At 47.8% G+C, this 25,979-nt stretch overlaps 1 protein-coding gene and 1 long non-coding RNA gene across 2 annotated transcripts in view; one reads left to right on the top strand and one right to left on the bottom strand.

Annotated features, from left to right (window-relative positions):
- LOC128872978 (L-lactate dehydrogenase-like) overlaps positions 1 to 25,979 on the top strand; it is a 206,730-nt gene that overhangs the window by 141,107 nt on the left and 39,644 nt on the right. The window lies entirely within an intron of this gene.
- LOC128872979 (uncharacterized) lies at positions 5,169 to 18,801 on the bottom strand. The gene is made up of 5 exons (XR_008456283.1): positions 18,654 to 18,801; positions 18,364 to 18,541; positions 10,659 to 10,945; positions 5,534 to 10,448; positions 5,169 to 5,452 (listed from the first exon to the last, which is right to left on the bottom strand). It is a non-coding gene; the product is annotated as an uncharacterized LOC128872979 (long non-coding RNA).

Here is a 25,979-nt window from a genome sequence, read left to right as displayed (position 1 = left end):
TTTTTGTTATTGGGTACACGTCTCTTTGATGGAGGAGATCGATTCGATTTCAAAACTGGCCTGCAGACCTTGCGCTTAAGTGGCTTTATACGCGGAATATATATTTTCTAAAATAGAATAATGTGTTTAGCATACGTTTCTTTATAATTTGACCCTACTCGTGCATAACTACTTTAGAAAGTGCATAAAGGTTAAAATGTACTTAATACACATAGAGGAGGTTTCGTCTAATGTATTACATACTTTTAAATGGATTTCCATGTCCAAATAAGATACACCTCTTAAAGAAATATACTAACTTTCCGTATCGAGTCTTCTAACCCTATCAACCCGACATTCTTTGTTTTCTATTAGTTTCTCTTTTCGAAATTAATTGTACTAAATTAGAATTGGCAATATATCAAAGGCTGTAGTCGATAAACAGAGACAATTTGCCCCAGCACGAATGCTTTTGATTTTATTCGCATACGTTTCTACGAGTATCTTTTTTAATTTGGCCAAAAGGCAATCGGAGGTGTTCGCTAGGACATACGTGTTCCACTAGAGTCGAAAGGATCGAGTACCACCAAATCTTGATAAACAAACTTCGATCCCTCATCCCTTCCATTTAAATTTGGAGCCTGAGCGATCACAGGGCACAAAGATCAGACCGCGACAGGGGCCTGTACGATCCAATCATGTTCGTATCGAAGCTCCAGCGGTTCGATCGCATGCGATCAACCCCTGGCAGGAGCAGCTCGAACTCGATCAGCTGCAGGGATGACTTTCGGGATCCACGTCGTCGCCGGAGGATTACGATCGAGCCCCGGTATCGATGTCGTCTTCGGAGATCGTAGCAGGGCCAGGATACACAGATTTATCGCAGTCCGGTCTGTACGTTCGAGTTCCTCGGGGAAGGAGGAAAGAGCGGTAGCGGTTCGAGGGGTAGGGCAACCGGGGCGAGAGCACAGAAGGAGGCGAGGAGAGTGACTCGGGGAATTTACACCGTGGATTTGGTCGCTGCTCGATCCCACGGGACCGAGAGAGGGCAACGTGTATCCTCTTCATCTCCTCGTGGAAGAGTGGACGCTCCCCGACCGGTTCAAACGAGCGTTCCGACCGCGACGGACATGTTCGAGCAAATTGTACAAGACAAGCCTGCATGCTTCGGCAATGAGCCTCTCTCTCTCCGCGCACGTATCGTTTCGTACATATACGCTCGCGTACGAATACGTTCGAGACAGCTGGCCTCGCGTCTCTCGAGCCACGAACACTCGCCGGGGTTAAACGAAAGACGATTTTAGGAATTCGTCATTTCGACCGCGATGCGAAATCGTTGGACGAATCGTTGGGGTGCTGCTCTGTTCGGGGACGGATGCTTGAGATTATTCCACGGTGGGTCGTGGATAGGATTTGATGATGCCGGTCTTAGCTGCGGGATGCTTCTTCTGGGTTTGTGTAACTTTGATCGAGCAAAATTTATGGGAACGGCGTTTTATAAACGCTTGGTACCTACTCTAATGGTGGACATGGGACACGTTATTAAGAAAGTTCGTACAAACATGGGTCCTCTTTCATCTCGTTTCGAAGTTGCAGCCATTTTTGTGCTGCAGTAATTCTGAATGATGAATCGAGTCAAACTGATTACTTGCAATATTCGATTGCACCTTGTTTTTCTTAACGAGGGTTGGATAATTCAATCTTCTTTCAACCTCCTTGGTAATCACGGACTCGTTGACTGTCGGTTTGAAATTTACATTCGTGTTATTCGTGTTTATATCTACATTCATATTGGCACATTATTGAAGCACAAATGTAGCTACACCTCAGAAACAAAATCAAATAGAGCACACATTTGACCTATGATTTACTGCAGAATCGTGAATGTCATAATCAGCTCTGACTCGTGCTTTTCATGTTCGATTCAAATTTTGTACCACCACTCTCACACGTTGTTATAGGTTAAGGGATTAAGACTTATAGGTTACAGGTTTCAACTCGGAACATCATAGAACAAAAAACGAACTACAGTTATAAAGTCAACATACGTAGATCACATGATCAACTATCTCGAAATAATCATATAATTTACTTTTATCTGAAACACTACTTGTTAACAATCCCGAATAATGTCAGCACATAAAATTCAAAGGAGTCTCGTTCCCCTGGCGGTTCCCCTCACGAAACACGAAGCAAGACTCGAGAGACCATCTGGTTCCAAACATCGGACGTTTCTTCGCGCGACGCAACAATTAAAACGGCCGGGGTCGTAACTTTTACACAATTTTATTCCCCGGACAAATAACGACCTACAAATCCGACGGGTCGTTATTCTCTCGAATCGAGGCCGTTCCATTTACAAGCTTGCCGGGTCGCCGCATCAATTTGGCGTAGGATTGTTTACGAGCGTTAAACACTTGTCAGTCGGGCACGCAATTGGTCGTATCGTTCGGCTTGGAAACCGCGCGAATCACGGTGCTTGGATGTCGTGGATCCCCGTCGAAAGGTTCGTGTGATGCGCGGGCGAGAGGCACGCACACGTGCGCGTCCGCCATTAACGACTCGTCGCGCATAATTTATAGGCCATTAATTAGAGGTTGGATAAAAATGACCACTATAAAATTATAGAACAGTCGGCGGGCATCCGTGGCCCGTGTGCTCTCCCTTTCTCTTGCGGCACCCGACCGTCGCTCGCGCCTTGTATAATCCTCGATTTTAATACGGGTTGAGGCCACCGCTCTTGTTTTACATTAACGCTGTAATTGTACCGCGTGCGCCATCGCGATAAATTCGAACAAGGCTCGCGTCGATGTTTCGCGATCACCTCGAGAAGCGTTGGGAAAGGTTAGCGATCATTCGCGACATCGCTGAAATTCGTTTTATGATCGGTAGGTTTGAAACAGGGGCTGTTTGATTGGTTCTTTGAGTCGTCACGAATTAGTAACGTGAGGGGTGTGTTGTCGAGCCTTTAGAAATTTTGTATCGCAGACCATCGACAGCTGAGGAGAATGTCTGTTTCCTTTCCGTAGGAACACGAAATTTTGTCACCATCAGTTTTTCTAGTGGTCGGAGCTGTCTCCTTATTGCTCCACGAGAAAGAGGAATTCTTTTAAATCCGTCGTTACATTCTTATCCCAAAACTGTACAAAACAATGGAGCTGCCTCCTTATAACAGGACACCCCTGAATTGTACCCCTCAAAGACCAATAAAGCCACGAATGCTCTGTTACCTACAATTCAAAGGTGGTGTTCCATGTTTAAAAGTACAAACAAACGTTTCAATGCATTCGTTCCCTGCCTCGAAACGTTCCAGCTTCGAAGCAATGATCCGAAACACGTCGATACCGCTCGCTCGGATCTCATCAGCGCGCGTGGACGTCTTTTGTTCCCTCGGGGGATCGGAGGACCTCTGCCCAGAATGTCGTGGACAGCGTCGGAGAACCGGGTGAGGGCCTCGAGTGATTTATAAACGGATCGAGGGGTGGGACGAATGCAAATTTCCAACCACGTGAACTCGCTGTTCCGCCCAGCGAACGCCGCAAGAACACTCGTCCGTCCCCATTGTCTCGGGTCTATTTATCTTCGGGAGAGCAAGAGTCTCCCCCGTGGCCCTAAGGAATGCAACATTCTTGCGCCCCGGCTTTCCCACTTAACCTCACGGAACATGGAAGGCAGGTGAGTCGGTCGCTGGCAGAGTTGATCACTCGAGTCCGTCGTTAATCATCGGCGTCGACCGAGATTAAGCGAGGGTAGCTTCTGCCACCCTATTAAGGTCGGCACGGTAGGAGCCGTCTCGGTCCTTTGCACGGCCGCGCGAGCTTCGAAAAGTAAATCGCCGCGGAAGCTAATTAAATAAAAGCCTCCTCTCCCCTCCTCTCCCTCCTCTCTCCGCTGGGAAATTAAATCGTCCGAGTGGAGTCCTCTCGCGCGGCGGCGTCGTCGTTGCCAGCTGTTTCTCTAATAGGGCTCGAAATAAACAACGACTAATTACGCCGCGCTTCTCGGCTCGTTAGATATCTGTTTGGTCGAGTGTTCTTGCCCCTGGTCGATACTTATCGTCCGGGCCCGCTCGGTCGTGTAATCCCGCGTGACGTAAAATTGGGACAATTAATAGATACGTCTAGCGATAAAGTTGGCGTTCGGACGTCGGCCGCGACGTCGAGCGTGTATCCGCGCGCGAACGAGCCTCAAATTTAATCGGGGAGCCGATCTTTCGTATTAAATACGTTATACCCTTCACGAGCGTGTCGCCGTTATCAAAATCACCGGCTTGAATCTCCCGGTGGACGTTACCAGGACTTTCGCTCGTAATGGAGCCCCGAAGAGGAGTCGCGAGCGTGTTTCGAAGGAATCCGTGAAAGATCCTCGCCTGGCGTCTCTATGTGTGCTCTCTCCTGTAGGACGCGAAAGAGGAGGGTCGATTTCGTTCTCGGCGAGAGATCGCCGATCTCGTAGATGTTGCACGGCGTCGCTGATGTCGCGTACAAAAGAATGACCAAAGGAAGAGCCTGGCAGAGGACGAAGAAGAAGAAGAAGAAGAAGAAGAAACGGAGGAACAGGAAGAAGAGGGAGCAGAAAAGAAGAAGAAACGGAGGATAACGGCGAGGACGATCGAGAGGAAAGAAGAGGGAGAAGGATTGTTTCCTGGTGGCTCGAGGGTCCCATCTCTTTCCATCCCTCTCTCTCTCTCTCCCCTCTCGTCGTTTTGTTCTCGCAATGGCAGAGCCGGTTTGCATACGGGGAGGAGAGAGCAAGCTAGCGAGAGAGTTAGAGCCTGCCTGGTTGCCCCGCTGTTTCTCAAAAGACCTAACATAGAACCTCGACGAGACTTTTTGGTCCATCGTTGACTTCTTTTCGTACTGTATCGGGGACGAGACACGGGCTCTAAAGAATTAGCGATAGTTGCCATTACTGTTAGTCACAGCTAGAACTGAGGCTATGACAACCAGAGTAGCCTATCTATAAAATTATCGTACCGAGTTATAAAGAGTCACCTGTTAATGATTGAGGAAATCAAACATACGTCGCTTTGCTTTCACAAAACATCCTATTAGCTATGCGCTTTAGGCCATAATTCATTTTTAAAAAAAATTTTACTTAGGCCACTCTGGATCTCGAGGCCTCGTTTCTTATTTCATAACCCAAGACGTTAATTAAAATAAGTATCACGTTAATTAACGTTTATTAACGTTCGTGTACATATTTCCTCGTTAGTCTTTCCAGCTACTCTTCTTCGTTACTTTAACGTGCCCGCGATTATCGTTCCTCATCCCTCCGAGCGGTGAAGCCACGCGTAACCAATCCGTGGGCACGGATCCAATCCAAGGGTAACCGATCACTTTTTCTCGTCGCGGAGGTTCCTCTTCCACGCCCTGGTTGTTCGCAGGTGCGCAAGGAGGAAGGATTTCCCGGGCCACAGAGTATCCACGACGCGTACTCTCAGCCCGCGTGCGCGAGAAACGCCGGGCAAGATCTGTAACCCCAGATACGAATCTGTGAAGATATCTCGACGAGTACTGCTTGAGACTTGGCAGTCAGTCGGGATAACGAGTACCGTCAACGAAGGTTCCCTCTTCCTCTCCCGTTGTCTCGTCCTCGTCTCCTGGTTCGTTCGGTGCCTCCTGGCCGCTCGTTTCTCCGAGTACCGTGGTGTTCCGAGCGAAGAAGGACCGTCCCCCTCGTGACACCGCTTCTTCCTGCTTTTCTTGCTCTTCGTTAGGTCCTGCTATCACACCTTCTGCTGGATCCTCTATTATCGATACGATCGCCCGAGGACTCGAATTAACTACCGGTGTTTCCTAGTAATCCGTGCTTGGTCCGCTGACTCTCGGCAAGTGGTTTATTCGGGGAAGGTGTTGAGCGGTTAGGGTCGCGTTTGAAATCCTCGTTGCTGGGAATCTTGGTTGCGTTTGTTTAAACCGATACACTAGCGAATGAGTTTGGTTTGCCCAGTGCCTCTCAACGTTGCTCGTCTTCTAGCTCACGGTTGATGGTAGTTGGCGACAGTTATAGTAAGCGAAGTATTTATTTATGAAAGGTACATGGTTGGCCAGAACGAAATTGTTACAGAAACAGAAGAAATCGGTATCCATGTGGACAAGCTGTGTTCCACTAAAATGACGAATGTGTGCAAAATTGTAATGGTCACAATTAAAGATAGCTTCGCGATGGCAGAGGTGTTTTCTTGATGAATAATAAAGCATGGAGCGTCGAAGGGCGGCGAGCGAGTAAAAAGAGATCGAGCGTAATCGTGAGATAACGTGACGAGGTAAGGAGGAGGGAAAGCCACGCACGCGTCCAGATCAAGTGTGGCCAGTCGCGAGGCCGTGGAAAGGAGGAAAGAAAAGAAGAATGCCGACGGTTCACGGTAATAAAACACGCTGGGGCACGCGAGGATGTGTGCGTGCGGCCCTCTCTCGAAATCGCACAGTGGTTCGAATACTTAAAAAAAGATGCCTTAGGTCCGAAAGCCGTTTACCTGTGCAAACGTCTACTATGCTACGACAAGAAATGGTTACGATAATCTTTCGGAGTTAGAAATTCAGAGTTATCTTTGTTCTTTGCTTTTTTCATGTTTGTATCAATCATACACGATTTGTATAAAAATGTGCATTTATCGATTCGATAAATAAATAGATACCGAGATTCTATGCAGAAACAAGTGAAGTAGAATAAAAATGGAGGATAATATTCTCCGTAATTTCTACCAATTTACATAACTAATTCTCGAGTTCCGCGAGCACTCGCCAACCAAATAATAAAGTTTCTCACGATCGCGATACCAGATTGAGCGTAAACAGCGCTCCGCGCCCCAAGATGGCGAGCGGTTCGTACTTTCTAGGGACGTTTTCGCGAAGATAAGCAAAATTAGATAATTCACGGGCGGACTGAAATTTACTCCCGTCGACGTTGAAAAAAAAAGTGGCGGGATTTATGCGCGTGCTTACGCGCGACAGAAACGCCGTAGAAAGCGTTTCCGTGGCGCGGCGTGTCTCCATAAATTTTGGCGCTGGGAATTCCATTATTCCGACGAAATTAAGTCCGTGAGACTACGAAGCAAGCCGATGGAATGTAGATATTAATGGGTCGTTCGATCGGCGCCGTTCATTCCTTCTGATCCTATCGTTCGCCTATTTGCATAATTATTTGTCCACCTTCGGTCACCTGTACCTTTTTTCGGAATACGTGTCACTTGAGGCTATCGTCTCGATTAGGATCTTGTCGTGCGAGATTTTGATCGGAAATATGACGAAATTTCGTGAAATTTAGCGGGTGTACGAGGAACCAAATCACGGTGTTCTAGTAAGGTTGGCTGGAAAGCTTTCTAGGTTGATATTCTAGGTTTGCTCGGTATGCTACGTCGTTGACAGTGAAACATCTTAATAGACAAACTTGTCATGTGTTCTGCCCTCAGGGACTGTAGCCGTACTTGGTTACTGCTGCAGTACGGGTTTGGCGAACCCGAGGTACCTCGAGCTCCTTGTAGGTCATTTCGATTACAAATTAGGACGACCGATACCACCAAGAGCTACTAAAGCCTCAGCTTCAAATTAAACCCAAAACTTTTGAAAATATTTAAGATTGAAGAAATTATTAATAACTAACTGTGCCCCGTGTAGAACCTAGGGGTAGTCTAACGCAAACAAAAACAACCCAAATCACTGGACTAATATATGGTGCGAATATAAGGTGGATAGTTTCAATGGTTCAGCCGTGATGGTCAGATGTACATACGTACCAACGTTTTTTATACGTTGTATATTCAGACAAAAACGTGCCATACCCTGTAGGTACTACAGCAGAGAAACGAAAATCGATTAGAATGACCCTAAGAAAATGCACGATCGCGCGATCTGCATTACACGGGAAAAAAGCGCGCGAAATGAAACGTGGGAGCTCTTCGAAGAGAGTCTCGTCGAGTCTGCTCGCGTCCCCCGATTTTCGTCTCGACGTAAGCGCAAAAAAGGAGATTGACATCGGTAACAGACATCCGATCGCGATTCGATCCGCGACGGAAGAAGCGAACCGAGCATCCCGGCGAGAGAAGTCGGGTACCGGTGGACACGGTGAAACGCGGAGTCGCGCGTCGACAAGAACCCTCATCGACGAGGAGAGGAGAGAAGCCGATACGGAATTCCGCGCAATCAACATTACTGGCTGCCGTAGGCCTCGACGTACCGAGAGGAATCCTTTCACCCTGCTGTCGGTTACTCGTCCCCCGCCCCACCCCCCGTCCCGACTTTCGAGGAACGCTCGCGGATTTCTCGAACAATTGATCGAACACAATGGAAAGTAACGATACCGATGACGCGTTTCCATTCAAACCAACGAGGATTTTGTAATTCCTCGCGAGCAGGGTTTCTCAGGCCGGAGTCCGTCAGTCAGAGAGTGTTAGCGGTGATTCGCGAGTTTTTGCTATGGAACCTTCCATTTGCATCCCCTTTGGATTCTTAGATATCTTGAGTGGAGGAATCGTTTGTAATTGCAAAATCAGGAACGAGTAACGCAGCAAGGGGTGGCTATAGCGATAGTGGCTATAGGGGTGGTATATAGCGATACAATTTAGATAACCAAGAAGTGCTCAAAAGAGCATATTATATCGACCTTCGGATGATCTTGATTGATTCATCCTGTACATCGCTTTAATTTCACTGTAATTTACTATTATATCCATAGCACCCGGGAATAGCCCGTCATAGAATATTTTTCGGTAATATCTACCGGTAATTTCGTCTGAAATGTAAAATTTGAGAAACCCTGGCTGGCGTTTCGACGTGGGTGCGCGTCAGGGTAACTACTACGTCCCGATGTTTCGACACCGGAACAATGAGCAATATTCAGCCAATAATCCGGCGCATCGAACACTCGAGGACTCACCGTTGCCTTTTGAGGCAACCGCGAACGCCAGGACGACCGACTCTCGACGATTTTGTAAAACCCGAACCGAACCCAGCTCTCGACGCTGTTGCCCAAGCTCGGCTTTTCGCAACAATGCTCTTCCCGTTTCTACGGGACGAAACGCTTACGTTCACGGTAATGGCGCGTTCCGCCGGATTTCCACCGGTTGAGTCGCAATGAGCGTTGAAATCGCCGCTACCGTCGCTCGCTGCTCGAGCGACTCGAGTCGCGTATCCGTCCGGTGTCTCTGAACAATCGCAAAGAGATGCAGAGCTTGGACGACGTAATGTGAATACCTGCGATTAGGACTGTCTGCTCGCAACTTGAGGGTGGCTCTGCGATGACTTGGGTGGCCATCTCTGAACAACAGGAAATTGAAGTGTCTCGGTGTCCAGGTTAATGGCCTACGATTAGGTTGAGTGGAATTAGTATTGTTAGGAGGTACTTGGATATTTTAGGTTCATGGTGTGGTTTACGTATTGTTTTTTTTAAGGAGGATGTCATTTTTTAGGTGGGGATCCATCTGGGTGCGGAATCGGAAGACTTCAGTCTGGGTTTACGAAGCACTCAGAGAAATTAATTTCTAAAGACAACGATTGAAATAGGAAATTAGCCCTTTCAGACCTGGCGTCCACAATTGAGGACACAAAATTACTACGACGAACTGTCGTTTAGGACGAATGTCCTTATTTGCGCACATGAAGAAACACCAGTTTTCCTCGAAAACCACGCCATTATTAAAATTTTTTTAAAAATTCTTTCCAACTCTAAAAATTAAATTGATACATTAGTACGAGAAAAAAGAATAATTCAGGTCTGAAAGGGTTAATCATATATCGACGAATCTATTTGCCCCTTCCCCGTCTAATTTAAATGACACTATAGAATTTACAATAGCCACGTGTTCACAAAGTTCCTAAAAAAATCTAAAAAAGTTCCTTCGTCCTCGTCGTCGCAGGTTCCCCATCCCCGAGACCAAGGCCACTCTATGTCTCGTCCCTCTTCTTCCACGAGGAGGGAGAAGAATTTAAAAAAATAATAACGATAGCGAAACGTTGCCCCAAACGAGGTCACTGCGCTCGAATAAATAATCAGGTGGTCAGGGTGGCGGGACACCGTGATGCGCTCTTTTCTTTTAGTCCCCATAAGGCACGCTCGCGATGCGGTCTCTCGATGACTAAGGGCTCCGACAGGACTCTCCAGTGAGCCGGGTAGACGAGCAGAATCTGATCCGCTCCATTCCGCGTCGCGTCGTGAAAGAAGCCGCGCCTGATCAACTTGTCGCTACTCCAATTATCCCGGGCTTTGTCGTCGAAACGGTCGTAGGGCTCGTTGATTGATTTACGCATTATCTTCTTTCACCGACCGTTGCACGGCCCGGTGGTACGCTGGGCTAATCATCCCGGGCAATTAGCATCTTGCTAGAGTGTCTTTTTTGCGCTCCGCCCCGAACATCGCCTGCTTCGAATCGGTTGCCGAGGATTTTAACCTCCCGGAGTTTCGTTCACTCGGTGCTGGACCCTGACGAGTCGTTGAGTTATTAGGACTCGAGACCTGTAAGTTTTTTGAACCTGAGACAGTGGAAGCAACTATAGAAATTTACGCATTCGATCGAATGCGAGGACTGAATGGTTGGTTTAAAAATTGTTCGATCGATTCTAGATTTCAATCGGTTGAAGTTTAGGTTTCGAGTCAGTTGTTGATTTTACATCGAACTTTTTTTTGCAGAGCCTCTTACATAAAACTGTTGTCACGATCCCCCTGTGTGACGTAACACTTACCATTTACAGAAGCGCCCACAAGTATCCGCGTCCAGGTCTCGCGAAGCGTGATGCCAGTTTCACGTGAAATCAATTCGCGTTGATACTCGTAAAAATCGAAGCGACGCGGCAAAGACAATGGCCGGTGTGGTAACTTCGCGGTCCCATTGTCTACTACGGTGTTTCTTACCTACCGTCCCGTGAATATAGTTATACCGTGACACCACTGTGTGGCGACAGACTCGATGCATATTTATCTTCACTCACATTTCAAAGCTGATACTGTAGTTCGATGGAGGAAATTTACTCTAAAACAAACATTAATTTCACATATTGTTGTCCGGCAATTTTACACAGAAGCGGCTTCATGTCACACGGCTATTATTTCGTAATTGAATGTGAAATTAAAACAATCTAAATAATAACGAAGTGAAATGAAATATTTGACATATTCTCTTACATATCTCTTACATAACTATAATATTTTTTTTTATACCGCCCTGGGTTTCATAAATTGAAATAGATAATACAAGTGCAAACACGAGTTTACTTGTGACCGATCAACAATGTGTTAAATGTGAACGTACTTAACAAACTTTTGAACCTTGAATCATTTTTTAAACCGTCCACCTGAAACCGTTACGCTGAAAATGTTTAAGAACCACTGTTTCACCTAACCTCCGTATGCTATCGTCGCTTCTTCCCCAGCATCGTGGATGCCGGATAAGTCACGAGAGCGGGACACAACCAGTCCCGAACGGAATCGTTTCGTTGGCTACCGAGCAAATTTACGAGCCGCGCTCGTCACTTTCGCTATCGCCTGGAAATTAGTGGCGCAGATGGTATCGCGGCTGGAGAACACGCGGCATCGCGAACCACCTGCGAGCCAATTTCTCGAAAAACCGTCCTCGCGAGTGTCGAAATGTCCGCGCCTGAACGTGTTCATCGGAGACTTTTCGCTGGGTCGGCGACGTGTCGCAAATCGTCGCAACCGAACACGGAGATGTTACACGGATAGGAGTACGCGAACAGTACGAATATCGTTCCTAGCGACTTCGACTGTGTCTCGGAGGAAGAAATCATCCATCAACGTCAGGCCATTCCAACTATACGATTATGCGGCGTGATATTCTTCAGGTGTTTACAGTAGATCCGTAGACCACTTTAAATTTAGTCTTCGTACTGTAAAGTGCTTGCTTAGAAAGTTTTTAGTTGAAAATTCTGGGGCCCAACGAACACCTCAAAGACTGATATCCTGCAGGTGACAGTTGATTTTTAAATCATTTTAGCTCCAATCTTCTTACTCTGGGGTGATTGTAAGAGTCTCTGCATGAAGTTAATACACACAAGCCTAGAATTGTTTCAGAATGACGTTGTATAAAGGCGGTTCGTTTTCAATTGAAATTCCTGGTTCAGTGGCCTTTACTTTCATCTGTGTCTCTTGCGTCGAAAATGATGTTCCTAGCTTAACCTCTCACCAATGCATAAGCCGAGGTATTCGATCTTCTCAGATCTCGCTACTATCTCATGTTGTAGAAGAACTGGTTCCCAAGTTGTATTCCCGCGTACCAATTTGGCTTCGTTAGTCGTGTAGGCAATCACGGCTGCACCTGGTCTAGGCGTCCTCGGAGACACTCGAATGCTAAATGTTAAAGGGAATTCCTTTGCTGTCATTATAGCTGTGTCATCGACGCAGGTTGCCATTGTCGCGTTGGAGGTGACCGGTACGACAGAGGTCTGTTTTAAAAGTAAGCAGAGGTCCAGGACGGCTATAGGTGATCAACTAGACACGCATTCCGGATGTATCGAAGTGTGTCATTCATCCCACGCTCCTAATCGCGATGCATTGTGCGATAACCGCCGGCACGGAGTGGTTTAGCGCGGCCGCCCACGTGTAATCATTGGACCCTTTAAGTTCGATTGGACGCATTGTGCGTGGAGAGTAATGTTTGGTGCGTACACCGAGGAATTATCATTTTCAATAGATGGTCGCACTATAGAGGCCCTGAAGAAGAGTGCGAATGGAGTTTGAGAAAGATATCTCGGTATAGACATCTTGTCAATCTGAGATTGTTTGTTTCTTGTCAATCTGAGATTCATCAGTTGAAGTGTAGAAAACTGTTCTGTACAATCTAGATTTTTAGGAAGGATAATCTAAACTTGAACGTAATACTATGGAGATAGTTAATTCATTTTCTATCCCCTTAAATCAGTGTCCTAATTTGGTGTTTTGTCCTCGGTGTCTTTTCCGTATTCTATTTTTCTTTCATTTGTAATACGATTACAAACCGATACCAATAGGCCAGAGATTTTTGCCACCGTGTCACCTAGGACGAGAGAAGAGACGCGAAAACAAAGCGACGAGTTCGGGTCGATGGCACCGAAGAATTCAAGGTTTTCGGCTCGGTCATCGTACCTCTTTCGTCTAGGTGTAACAAAGTCCACGCCTTCGGTAATGCACGCTGTTATAAATTAACACATTTTGCGAGCAAGTCAGCAAGAAACGGGTTGCCTGTAATTAAGCGGTCAGGCAATTTCATTCCACGCGAGGTGGACGCGACGAACTCGCGAAAAGGAAAAACTCAAGCGTACAAACTGGGGACGAAAGGGAAAAGAACGGCGACGGGTCCCGTCGGCGACGTCGTTCCCTTTTATTTCTCCAGGAGACCATCGTTTGGTAGCATTCGAACTCGACTCGATCGTTTTCACCGCGTCATTGTCTTCCCCGTGTTCGAGCGTGACAGTCTCCACGCCTTCCGCGGCCGCAAGTCAGCATTTCCAGCCGAGTGAATCGCCATTTTAACGAGCCGCGTGAACGACCGAATGAAACGCTCGAAGAGTTGCGCGCTGGCGACTAAACAAAGGATGGCTTTTGTCAATTCTTTTAAGCGATCTATTAATATTTGCACGAAGTTCTTTCACATCTGGAGGTACGGATTACAAATGAATACTAGGTTGTTCCATGAGTTCCCGGACGCTTGATGTTAGAATGTTTGACATTAAAATTCTTTATGACATTTGATCCGAATCAGAATTGAACAATTGGAAGAAAGATGGATGAAAGCTACCAGAAGCGATGGCATTTATTTTGAAGAATAATTATAACACATCGAAACGTCTAAAACTACAAAAATTGAAGTGTCGAGGAGTGAAATTGTACCCGAAAGCGTTGCTCGCCCTGCGTTGTATGGAATAGCAGGCAGGAAAGTAAAAGGAGCAGCTGGAGGAGAGAACGGACAGAGAAAACGTGGCGCGAGGAGAAAGGGGTGGCAGAGCTGTTCAGGTTGGCCTTATTATGCGCGGCAGGTAACACGTGTACCGAGTACAAGGTGATGGCGACTCGTTGGATCGCGGCTAAAGACGCGAGGAGACTCGACAGCGCGGCTTTGGCGGGGTCGAGGAGGGACCAGCGGGCGACTCTGTAATCAGTAGCTCCCTGCCGACACCAGGAGGAACGGTTGCGTTGTAACGAGAAAGGACTGGTTCGGTCGGGAGCGCCGAATCGGGGCCTCCGCTGCAGTCGGAATCGAAGCAGAGGGCCAATTACTCGAACGTCTTCACTCCTGGGGCGCCTGGCGTCCCACTGGGACCGCGGCATCTGCCACCGATCTTCCTCCACCCTGCTCCCGTTCCTTTCGTCCCTTTTCCACGTTTCGCCGTGCGGATATCATCGCCAGGGACACACCGAAATAAATTTCCGGCCACTGTCGCTTGGACGATCAAGCGCCGTGGGAGATTCGCGCTTGTTTCGCGTTGGATCGCCCCGTAATGAATTCCTTGATACGCGAGACGGATACTCCGGAGTCGCATCGCGTGGGGAGATCGCGAGATCGTGACTCGTCGGGTTTGGGGGGTCCTTAATATTTTATCGGCAAGAAGATTGCGTGCATTGGAGCTGACGCTGGTGATTTCTCTTTGCTGGATAACTGAGGATATTACGAGGTGTTTCGAAGTTCGCCTGGGCTTTTTTTGTACTAATAGTAGTGTTTTAATTCGTCTTTAACACCACTTCCAACGCACGGTTCCCTTCACGCCAGGTAGCCAAACGCTCTTTAACGCGGCGCAGTACCCGATAGTTTACCATCATTTTACTAGGCAACGTGTAAAGCAACGGTCACGATGATTCTAGAGCGTTGACCAAGTTCCCCTGGACCTGCAAACTTCTAACTTCGCCCTGGTCAGCTATCTGTCTATCATCCGAGTCTTTACACAGTGTATATCCTTGGGAATGCGCGAGGTGTTCATTTAATTTCGCTCCTTGTTTTCTAGTATAGCTTCTTTTTTATACACGCAATTAGGTCAGTTCGTGAAGATTCTCCCGGCGGTTGGATCTTGGTAGAGCTAACGAGTCTGATTTATAGCGTTCTAAAACGAACATCTCGTTCCCCTGCGATCGTGGAAACACCGACGCCGTAATAGCTACGGCTGTAAAACACGGATAACCGACGCGATAGCTTGGCACCCTATTCTAGGAAAGGGGGACGGTACACCCTTTAAACGTTGGGTTTATAGTAGCAGGTGAAGGACTATAAAAGTAGATTTCTGTTTCATGGGGGAGAAACGTGCAAATTTAGGAAACTGCAGTTGTAGATTCGGAGTCATCTATCGGCAGTATCAAGATCTTAGCGTAGAAAAAGAGATAGATGTAGAATAGAAGTATAGAAGTAAAGATAAAGATAAAGTTGAGATGAATGATATGAAATCATTGAAATCACTTTGCTAGCATTTGTATGAACAGAACCTAGACGCAAAATCGTGGCGAAAATAATGCATCAAGAAATAAGAATTTAATGAATGGCAAATTAACTTTTCAGTACATTACATACTTTCTAACTTGGAGATTATTACGTTATTACGAAAAGAATAACTAAAGACGACGAAGAAATCGTTTCCTCGGTTACCCACGCCATGGGCGCGACAATCGCAATAACAGTCCCTTTCATCGTTATTCGGTTCCCCATGATCGTATAATTAAAATCCTCGTTTAACTTTGGTCCCGCGCAAGGACTTTTATTCCCCCGCTTTTTCCTCTCCACGCAGCTTAAAACAACGACGTCAGGATATAAACCCTTACGACGGGAAAAAGCGAAAACGCTTGGTATCCAGTCATCTTCGAATGTTAATCGTCGAAAGTACAATGGTGACGACGAGGGTGCGCGCGTTCCGCGTCGCCACCCCGGCTACGCCATATATCCGTGAAGCCAGAGGAAAAACCGCGGTCAGGTCGGCCGGCATGCGGGCCCGTCGTACTTTCGGCGAGCAAAGCACGGTCGCGACAGTTGGTCGGACCACGCGCAAAAAGTTCGATTTAATAAAATCAATATTAATTGCCGCGGCTCCCTCCGCGGCGGCGCTGGGCCGCGGCGCGGCGTACTCGTTGAATATTCAAGCGCGCGCTGATCGCCTAAAAAGCTGTTTATGGGTCCGGTGTTGCGTAGCGCCCGGTTTTTGCCGAACAACTCGGCCGAACGGAAGGCCCGAGCCGTTCCCGAGATGATCGGTGGTCCCGAAGGGCCGCCACCGCGTTTAATCGCAGAGATATTGCCCTCTCGTCGTTCCGGTGAAGACGACAACGCAAGGGGACGGGGGCTGGTCGACTCTCGATTAATTAATAACGTGGATGTTATTTTCATTGGAAGGCTTAGCCAGCCGGACGTGGGTACCAGGGACACTGGACACGAGGAAGCTAATACGTGAACTGTTTACGTGCTGGGTATGTTTTGACCCTTAGTGTGTCGCATTCGAAATGGAGCGGATTTTATTTAACGCATTGATCGCCACGTCACCCAGAAATGGGTGACAGGACTTTTCATTAAGAAATTAGGAAAGTAATTCCAAAGGGTGAGACAATAACGAAAATAAATCTGATTAAGTGTCGCGTACTCGGTGACGTTTAAAAATTAAATACTGCGACAAATGTTGAATTATCTAATCTTCGGTAGTCTCGTGACAAAATTTAATTTTGCAGACATTTTCACGAGTTTTGCGATGTCTCGAATCTATATAGTATCAAGGTTTCAATAATTCCTAAAAATTAAATGTCGCGGCATCGCGTTTGCTTTTTGTTTACTTGACCTCAAAGAGATACCACGTTTATTCTCCCAGTCCTGGTATCGTCCTGGTTGCTCGTTCTCCGGTCGTTGCAGCTTGTATCGAAGACAGCAGGGAGAACGGGCTGGTCGACTTTCGATTAATTAATAACGTGAACGCTATTTTCATTGGGCTCTCAAGATAGCAAGGACACGCCGCGCAAGACCTAGAACGCGACACGATGCCGTGCTGGTTCCTTTCGTCGTTCGTGGTTCCCTGTTTTTTTTTGCACGACCGCCAAGGCTGCGATTAATTAACGAGGACGGTAGCCCGCGCAGTGGTAATACCCATAAGGGAAGAAAGTTTCGCCTGCGTATGGGGGAGAATAGGCTATTGTTGCTGGCCTCGGAAGGCTAGGCCGCCGCTGCGCGTCCTATTATGGAAGATACCATACTTTAAATTCGATCTGTCCACGATGTTAATAAACGTGCGACAACTTTTCCGCCTGGACGTACGCTTTTATGGTTGGCCGTAAACAATTGCGCCGCTCGATCGCGGATAACTGTTCACCGAAGGGGAACGAGCCTCGAGGATTATGGCTGAGAGCGTTGCGCTTAGATCAGACTTTTCCGTCGTCCGGAACTGTTGCGACGATTTTGATGCGTATGTGCGAAGCATTGGAAGCACGAAAGGAAATTGAATTAAATATCCGTGATCGTTGCTTCCCGGCTCGTTAGTTGACGTGAATTTTCGGTGACTTCGATGCGTGGGAGAGAACGCATTCGCCGAGTTCGGAGTATTCGGGGGGATAAATTTTCAAATAAAAATTTTCTGGTTTTATAAAACATCCTATCAGCCATGCGATTTTGGCCGCAGCTCAATTTTGAAAAAAATGTTACGTTTACCGCTCCAGTTCTCACGGCCTCAATTGATAATACCCACACGACCCTCCTCGGATGTACTATTGGTATAGACCGAGGAAAGCGTAATGAACAGGTGTTTCTACCATCGCGATGACCCTGACTGATCACGGTCTTACCCCATGACTCAGCAGCCACGTTGGAACGGAGGCTCTTCTTGCAGCACGAGAAACTATCGTCTATCCTGTCGTCTCGCTCTGTTCTCGTTTCTTCGGTTCGTTTTTTCCTCACGAAAGCATCGCATTACACGCCTCTGTATTATCTGTTGTTCGACTCCTCTTGTCTCTGTCTCGTTCCACGCGACTGCATTCCTGCTATTGAATTCAAGAGATTCGGTTGCCTTGCTAGCGAGAGCTATTACGCTCACGAGCGCGGTGCAACGACTACCGTGGAAACTTTCACCTGCACGGCGATTTTCGCGAGCCGATCGAGTGAAACGCTCGATTCACTTCTTGCGATTGTATCACCTGGGGTTCTTGCGAGTCACTGAATCAACGAGTCAAACGACAGGCCTTCCAACGAATCACCCGCTCGTAAACTCGAGGATTATTAGGGGATTGTTGTTCGAACAATCGCAGCTATTAAGAGGGCTTTGAAACTATCGCAGATAATCTGCTATGTTTATTGTTTTACTTGTACTCGTTTCGTTCGAATGACTATGAAATATGGGGGATATTTTATTTTCTGAATGACTTTATTCGTATCGAGATCTAACGAAATAGTTATAATTCGAATCAATTGTACATGAATGAGAATACTGTACTTCGATTACTTACGGTTTATTTCGCAGGATAAACTCGCGCTCGATGTAAAGCTGCCCCGATGCAAGCGATGCCCTCGAATTCAGATACTCGTCGTGGCATCGCGTAGTTCATAAATTACACGGCGACGAGGCGTTGCGTGCACGAGTTCATTGAGAACCCGTAGCCGTTTGAGAATCAAACGGAGAGGACACTGCCGTAAAAAAGGGACCAGCGTTTGATCAGTCTCGTTACCGTCGCTGATTTCGGGACGTGTCCCGGGGACCGGGTCCCGAGGGGCCCCGACGTAACTCACAATTACGTACCAGCGTCGTCATCCCCCCGTGGCTCCAGAACGCCCCGTTATTTATGGCGGGGTGTTGCAGCCGCCTTGAAAGGGTTGCAACGACAGGGCCGACAGTCCGAATGCGGACGCCCCGCAGCGTCTTCTCCGCGCGTTGATTAAACACGCTCTTCCACAGTGACGTGTTAATCGCGAGGATTCATCAAGTCCTCCTCGTCGGTGCGCCCCCTCCCACCTCTTCTGTTCCCTCGTCAGGCCGTGGACCACTGGTCCTCCAGCAATGCCTCGTTTCGATTCTCCAAATTTCTCCTTTCATCGCTGGTTAACCCTTCGTTGCGTGAATTTTAATTCAGGATTCGAAGAATGTATTAGGTGCTGAGTTTTATATGCGCAGAAATGAATTAATTGAATTTGTGGAGGTCATAAATAAATTAGGGCTATAAACAGCAAGCACGGGTCTGACTCGTGGTACTTCGTTCGGACTTCCTACTTTCCTGTTTACTATGACCGGAGGAATCCTGAGTTCTCAGGGGCTGTAGCGGTGTTTGTAGCTACAGTACGGGCTTAGCAACCACGAGGTACCCGAGTTAGAGAAATTTGTGTGCGTTTAAGGACACTTTATTGTACTCTGAAACGAAAATCGAATATCTTTAATTGGCGCAACATTCGAAGACCCACCTTATCATTTTCGCCATTCTCTCGAACCAACGATTTAATTAAACCTCGCGTACCTCGACAAGGACGAAGGAATTAATTTCGTCGCAGGCAACAATAACGGCGAACCGAAATGAACACGTCGTAACGTCGCCGTAAATACACGTTTCCACGAAGTCGTTTCAGGAGGAACAATGTTCGACGATCGGACGGTAGCCACCGCGGGGTCCTCGGCTCGTAAAACGAGCATAATGGCCGCACGTAGGTGTACGCGGTCGCGCGACTCGCAATTTCCCTGGCTGACAAACGTCTCGAATTATTTACTCGTGCGATCACCGTAAACGCTCGCCAGGCTTTATCCGCGCCGCGAATTCCTCGGGGGGACAGGGGACGCAATCTGCGCGGACGTATGACACATTGATGCGTGCATGAACTATAAACGTCGGACGTGAAAAATGGTAATCGTCAATCTGCATATCTCGTCGTTCCTCCTCCCCCCAACAGCGTTTCGACGATATCGCGCTCTCTGCATTTACATGTAGATGCGCCATAAACTGGGGAGGCCTTATGATGTCGGCTTCTCCGGTAAACGTTCCTCGCTTCTGTCGACGCGACGGGGGAACGAAAATACGATGGCGTCTTAATGCAGTCGCAGCGCGCAATTAAAATGGAGATACGAGCGCGTGGTATGCTTAGAACGGCGAAATTCGTGGGCAAATGCTCCGGTTATGGGTTCAGTAAGAAGCGGTTGGATGCTAAATCGTAAGTAATGAAGTGATAGGCATTTTATTTGAAGATAATACGCGTGTCTTGCGAATACAATTACAGGCGCCGGAGTAGTTAGTGCTGCGAGTTGCGATATATAGGCGCGATAGGTAGGCGCGATTAAATGTTTTGATGCATGTCGTCAGGAAATAGATGCGTTGAGTTGGCTTCTTCTAGCCTTGGGAATAGACGTATTTATAGTTTCGTAAGGAACACACCGTATATTAGCTTGTCTGATATGCAAACGGCTTGCATATTAGGCGAGTATTACGGTGCATACCACCGTTAATATTTACGAGTTCTGGTATACAAATAGAAACAGGCAACGAATACTACCCCGCACGGTGATATATTATTCTAATTTTCAATTTACTTTCGCATCAACGATCACCCTCGGGGTTGTACTACGCCGATTATTATCACACGCGTTATTCTCCAACTGGTCGATAAGGGACGAGCACGTGGAGCGAGGCTATTATTTACTCACCCCGCATCGAAGAGGTCTTCTCATGTTTCAGCGACTCGAAGGTACCGTGCAATTCGGGGGTAGAAATATGGGACATCGGACCGTGGACTATCGACTGAGCAGACTTTTTGCGACGTCACGCTCATGCCTGGGCTCGCCGAAATTAGATTAGGTTACTTATGACAGCGATGTAACTAAATCACATTCTTCGCGTGTTCGAGTTCTTTGCATGCACCTTTTCCCGTCGTGCCCTTTGATTTATAGGCTCGGGGTATTCCGCTCCCCCATAGGCGGCGCTCGACGAACCAGTTACGTTTCTTTCGGGCGCTGGCCCGCTGGTAACTATGGCAGAAGCGGTGTTCCTCCATCGACCACCTAGAATTTTGCTTGAAAAGTTTGTCTGAGTATCTGTATACAGGTGAGCCAATAATAGAATATCGAGAATGGCAATTCTATATTCGCACATGAGATTGATCTGAAGCTTAGAGTTTTAGAGATAAACACGATTATATTCGCTGTAACACCCTATTTTTATTTTTACAAATTCTTCGATGCTTTTATGTTAGATACTTTCTCGCTAAACAAGTACTTTTTTTTTTAAATTCTTTCTTGTTTGATACTGTGATACTTTCTATTTTGGTTTTTGTTAGATACTTCAAGTGTCAGTGTCTCAGAGTCAGAGTCGACTATAGTCGATTAGTTTCGATTATACCAACGACTACTAGAGTCTACGATCCAACTGCTCTCGCGTTTAATTACGTGTTAACAATCCGCTCGAGATCCTTTTCCCAGATCTCACGTCGCCCCACCAAATCCCTCCCACTCGAAAGTGTCACCGTTTCGATGATAGATTCAACATTGAATCGATCCAACAGTGGCTCGCGTTTCATTTTTTTTAGCGTCTGGCGTACCGTTACGCGTTCGATCGTGTAGAAAAGGGGCACGAGAGGTTACAGAATCTCTTTGGGGCACACGTGCGCGGGGGGAGAGGGATCAGGAAACACGGAGGGCCGAGCAGATGTCCGGTAGGAAGTGACTCGGCGTTGGCCGCGGCCCTGGTTCTCCTTTCCTCCCTGCCGCATCAGGCCCTCTTCCGGGGCCACGAGAAAAGGGGGAACCCTCGTTCGTCCTAATAATAACAACGAACCACGTAGGAGGGAGAGAGAGGGGGGCAGATATATGTACGCACCACGGTCGGGAGGTTGCGTGCAAAAAAGGCGTGGGTCCCAGCGGGCGTTCTCGACATAGCAGTTCGGATCCCGATCTTATCGGTCCCCGTGTTCGCTGCATTGTGTTGTTGGCTGGTTGCCGTTGCCGCAGCGGCACCGTCGTACATACCGCGCTCCCTCCGGTAGTGTTGGTTCCACGTTACACGATGTAACCGCGTGCGTGTGTCGGGGGCCAGGCAGGCAGATCGAGGAGGAGGGTTGGAAAGTACGGTAGGGCCCACGAATAGGGTCGGTCGATCTATCAGCCGGTCCTGATGCGTGTACACGGCCCGGAGTATAGATCATCTTCAATGTCTCGGAGCCTCCCACCTAAGTATTCCCATTAAGATCGTATCGCGGGCCCAAAACTAATAACCAATCACCCGTGCGCGGAGGGTATACGTGCTCGCGGCTTTATCATTATCCAATATATTCGATATTATGGCCGGCGCGCGGGCACATCGCGCCCCGATCGACCAAACAGGCTTGCTCCTCACCCTCGTCCTCCGAGGGCGTGTCTAGTCGGATTCGCGACTCGAGTCCATTTGCGGACAAAGTGGAATTCTGAATCTGCTGGTTGCTAAATCCGCCGTTTGTCGAACTTCGAACGCGGGTCACTTTAGACCCGGGATTCTTACCCTCTTGGAAGAGCCGAGAATCGGAGATGTATTCTTGAATGAAACGGGTGTCGAGGGAAAGAAATATTTTCGCGTTGAAGCCTTTCGATTACATTTCGACCTCCATCTTCCGGCCTCCTGAAGCACACAAAATTCTCCATTCAAAATTAAATCGTATAAGAATTGTCGTGCGCGAGGAATATAATATAAGCTGTATCCCTGCTGTAAACGCAGCGTCTCGATCTCGTGGCTTCCAGAGGTCCGTTTAACGATTTCATTCAAGCGATCAATCTCTGCGCCGAAGCTTTTCCTCGCCGGAGGATCGGACGATTCAGATCGGATCAGCATCTATCGCTCACAATACAACTCATCGGAAACTCATTAACGAGCGCTGTCAGTCTCTCTCGCTCTCCCCAGCACGCCGTGAACACGTTACTCCGGAGTCGAGTCGAAGGAAGGCGCGAATTTCCTGTAAAAGGAATCGTTTCCAGGGGCTCGTTGCTTAATTAATTGATAATTAGTTATTAAGTCGACGATGACTCGACAATTTCGCGTCAGATAGAGCCTCCCGGTTTGTTCTTCGTTCACGCTGGCCCGGAACACCGCGAGGAATCCAAGCTTTCTCTCTCGTTCTTTATGCTCGCGAGCTGCTCTCTTCTTCCCACCTTCTCTATGGGGGGGCTCGACGAAGCAAGGTACCTACCTGCCACACCATCGTTCACCATACATGGCCTCTCTGTCTCTTCGTGGCCGCAGCGCACGGGGGCCCCATTGTACTACATCGCAGAGTTATTTTCATCGTGAATTGTTCGTTATGGATACGACCGACACCTCCGCGCTTCTCGTGCTCGAAAATCGAGCGGAACATCGAGGTGAACCAATATCCTCGCTGATGATAAAACGCTATGGACGAGTTTCGCTGTTCGAATGAACCCTTTCGATGCTACTTTCCATACTAGGAGTGTACGAAAGGGGCTGTAGGAATTCATTTTGGTTTAATAACAAAGTATACGTAGCAGCGTGAAAGGATTAATTTCGAGTTCGTTTTAAAACGCGGCACACCGTGAGAAAACGGCAGGTCGCATGGCGAGATCGACGGAGATCTTCCGTCGCGATTATCGTTGCGGTATATCTCGAATGCTTCGAATTTTTATGCGTTCCCTTGTCCGTGAGCACAGGAATATGTCAATTCCACGTGCACCTACCGATACGTCGACCGGGTGGACGCTGCTGGGAATACCCCGCTGGGATTTTTACTACTGAGGAGACGTCCACGGCGACCGCAGAACTCCGGGGGCATTTGCATGCAATGCTCACTTAACCCCTTCAGGCCCAATTTATTTTGAGCTTACACAAATATATTCTGAGCCTAAAATGTTGAGCTGAATATCCCAGTGACATAGAAATCATTCTTAGCGAGTACTTTTATTTATATACTTTTAATTCGAAGTGCGTATGCGGTCTTGAGGGAGTTTACTGTTATAATTAAGAATTCTGTTGACTGTATTCTCAGTCTCCACGTTGAAAATTGATTAATTTTAACATAATTACCTATAGAATCCTTCGTTAATAATACAGCTGTTCAAGCACTTTAGTTTCGAATACACACAGAACACAAGATTTTCTTGAAGTTATCGTTAAACATTGGTTTTCATTGAGTAGGTAAGAAACTCCATGCTTATTGCAATATCCTATTGCAAGAACCAAGTCACAGATGACCAAAAAATACCTGCCTTTCGAGTCGCAAATCCACCAGCTCCGTTTCAATGCGTATCAAGCCAGAGGCCTCCGATTGTCCCGTAACAAATGGATAAACATTGTCCAGACGGGGTATCAGGCTCCTAAGTATCCCCAGGAGCCCTCGAACCCTCGGTATCGATGTGATTGATTCTCGAACACGGCTCGGTCAATGCGGCGAACTCGTCGGCGAACATATTCCCTGGTCCGTCGTGGTTTAAGCCACGCGTCAATAGGGCTCCCCGCCGCGCGGCTGCATCGCGTACAAATTGGATTACCAACGTATTCGCGTTTAGAAGAGAGATCGGGCAATTTGTCGGCGGGAAGTGTCGCGACTCGGTAAAGAAAACTCTTTCACGGATTGCTGCGTGTCTGCGTGGCCACGTGACCCACGGTGGTCCTCGCGGTCGATGAGCGATCGCTACACGCCGCCGCAACGCGCCGTATCCGCGTTGTAACTATACGTTCTCCGGTTGTTGGCAATCAACTATCCGCATCTATTCCGTTCCTACGTTTCCTGCGGCGCGCGCACGCTAACACGACGCCATCGCGATCCATTGTACCGTTTCGCGTGGGCGACGTAGTACAAATTAAACGGTCGTACGATCGTCGTTATTACCGCGCGACGCTGCCGCGTCAGGTCGCGAAGGAGTGTCGCTGCTGAGGTGATCATCAGCGATCGTAGCGGGGAATGTTAACCGACGAAATTGTTCGTTAGTCTTCTCGGCAGAGTTGACGATTCATTTATCGTTGGAACTTCCAAGTAGAGATCATTTTTACAAGTTGCGTCAATATTCTAAGTCGCGTCTTAGCGGAACGTTCCGAATATGTTGACGCGATTCAGTCCGTCCTGATAATTCCAACCAATGAAAACTGATTTTGTTCCATTTTATTATAAATGAGGTTCCATCGTAAATTAAGAAATAAGGAAAAGAAACGGCGAACTACTCAGCACGATTTCCGCAGCCTGTCCGTTAAAGTACGAGGCAGGAACCATCTAAACCGCCGAGTAGAAAATTAATTTCAACGGAGCCCATCGGACTGAATAAATCCCGAGAAGCCTGACTGGGTGCACGAAGGTCGATAACGAAGCGGTATCGCTGGAAATCACGCGATAATAAGTTCGCGTTCGCTCGATGACTTCCAGCCGCTCGTCCGGTCGTTCCAGCGTCGGCTCTAACATCGTACAGGTGTACCTCGTAAAATGTGATATGTTGCGGAAAGTATTAGTTGCAGTTCCGCGCCGCTAATAGACGGCTAACGATTATCTGTCAGGAATAATTGCTCGTACGTTCGCGGAATCCCGCCAAGGAGAGTTCGTCTAACGTTGAGCGCGAACAGGATGAACGGTCGCGTTACCGCAAATTAAACGATCCCGCTACACGCCGCCTCGTGCTAGCTCGTTACGAAACGTAGCCGAGCAATGAACAAAAATTCCCAAGGCAGTACGTTGCATTGCCATTCACGGTGGTCCGCTCGACGACGAGCGATTGCCCCGCGGAGCTCGAACACGCGCGACTATTCGCGTTTCCCCCGTAGACCGTCCCTATTCGTGGCCTGTGGGTGTCACCTGCTGGCAATTCGATACACGATGGTCGATACTTTATTCGTTTTACTGTATTCGATGTTTCTATGTCGCGATTGTACTTTGGCGAGGTTAGATACGATTAAGAATGTGAAATGTGGTGGCACTTCCTCTCCTCGTCACTAGAGAGACAAAAATGTTGGAGGGCCTTGAAAGGGATGGTTCGGGGGGTGATTTGAAACAATTTTTTCTTAGCCCACATTTTGTCCGAGGCTTCGTTAAGGAGATATTAACAGAAGACCCCGACCAATCAGAGCGCGGCCGCCTAGCGCGTAGCCTACTCTACTGCGGTCGTTCCACCGGTGTACTCGCGCCC

Source organism: Hylaeus volcanicus, chromosome 2, assembly GCF_026283585.1.
Source record: "Hylaeus volcanicus isolate JK05 chromosome 2, UHH_iyHylVolc1.0_haploid, whole genome shotgun sequence".
Classification (NCBI taxonomy): domain Eukaryota; kingdom Metazoa; phylum Arthropoda; class Insecta; order Hymenoptera; family Colletidae; genus Hylaeus; species Hylaeus volcanicus.
This window is presented reverse-complemented; position numbering and strand designations above follow the sequence as displayed.